The sequence below is a fragment of the Myotis daubentonii genome, chromosome 11 (assembly GCF_963259705.1).
Source record: "Myotis daubentonii chromosome 11, mMyoDau2.1, whole genome shotgun sequence".
Lineage (NCBI taxonomy): Eukaryota > Metazoa > Chordata > Mammalia > Chiroptera > Vespertilionidae > Myotis > Myotis daubentonii.
Genome location: NC_081850.1, coordinates 9,054,464 through 9,055,967, shown reverse-complemented (window position 1 = coordinate 9,055,967; position 1,504 = coordinate 9,054,464). Strand labels below are relative to the sequence as shown.

The window sequence follows — 1,504 nt, the reverse complement described above, 5'->3', positions numbered from 1 at the left end:
GCTTTTCCCAAGTGGGACACAGGCCCCGCCATGAACCCATGGCACAAAGCCCACAGGCCAGCCCAGCACAGAAATGGTGGCTGTGGGCACCAGGTAATGATGTCACATAGTAATGCCAGGCTTCCTCTCCCTAGCGACTAGCCTCCTTGGAGTTTCTTCACCCACTTGCTTTGTAGCCAGGTGCAAACATTTTACACTTTAACCAAATGTCTTTGAAGTGTTTTCATGTACCTCATCTCATTTGATCCTCACTGAAGTCCTGGAATAGATAGAGAGGAGACTCGGTAGAATCCTGTTTTCATTTCATTAGCCAGAAAATGGAGATTTAGAATGTTTAAAAATTGACCCAACTGAAAAGAAGCAAGAAATGGTAGAAATTGAACATGACTTCAGGTTTTCTCACTGCACAGAATATAGTCAAACAGTGCTATAGTTAAATATTTCCCCCTTTGTTATCCCTGCATGATCCACAATAATAATCTGCTTTCATATTGGTATTTACTGCTGTTTTGCTGTCAATATCCTGAAAAAAAAATTGGGGCACTTCACTAGGCTGGAAAAAGTTTAGCTAAATTAGAAAGCAGGTCTAAGTAAGCAAGTTTATATATATATATATATATATATACATATATATATATATATCACTGGCGCCAGTTGCATGTGTTTCCATCTGTCATTTTTTTTTTTTTTTTGCGCAAAAGTAACGATTTCTTTGAGTGCCAGACGATGATTGTGCTTTGACTCATATCTTTTCCCAGCCCAGCAGAGCGGGGTGCAAAATATGGAACGCTTCACGAATTTGCGTGTCATCCTTGCGCAGGGGCCATGCTAATCTTCTCTGTATCGTTCCAATTTTAGTATATGTGCTGCCAAAGCAGGCACCATCTGTCATTGTTGATCGTGAATTTGGTATACACTTCTATTATTGAGAAAGGGCAAATAGTGATCTTACAATATTTCTTCTAATTAATTTCCTTTCAATGTGCATGAATTCATGCACCGGGACTCTAGTAATTAAATAATACTATCAAGACTCCTAAGAGAAACCTATGTATACAGAAAAGATTTTTAAAGGATTCAGATCTCCTAAGTCACAACTCTATGGTTCTAACGGTCCAGGGATGGGCAAACTTTTTGACTCAATGGGTTCTTAAACTGGACTGGAGGGCCAGAACAAAAGCATGGATGGAGTGTTTGTGTGAACTAATATAAATTCAAAGTAAACATCATTACATAAAAGGGTACGGTCTTTTTTTTTTTTTTTAGTTTTATTCATTTCAAATGGGCCTGATCCGGCCCGCGGGCCGTAGTTTGCCCACGGCTATGACTAACCTCAACTGGGTCTACAGAGGCTGACAGGAAAAATAGAAGGAGCACTTGCCCTGGGTTCTCATTTGATCTCTGCTGTTAATTAGCTTGTGGTCTTGGGGATTTCACTTACCCTTTCTGGGTCTCCTAGCTACATCTATAGGATGAGGGTAAAATTAGACCACTTAAATAAGGT

General features: G+C 39.8%; 1 non-coding gene across 1 annotated transcript; it reads right to left on the bottom strand.

Annotated features, from left to right (window-relative positions):
• Positions 1–775: 775 nt before the first annotated feature.
• Positions 776–882, bottom strand: LOC132212955 (U6 spliceosomal RNA). Its single transcript, XR_009447867.1, has one exon. It is a non-coding gene; the product is annotated as a U6 spliceosomal RNA (small nuclear RNA).
• Positions 883–1,504: the final 622 nt, after the last annotated feature.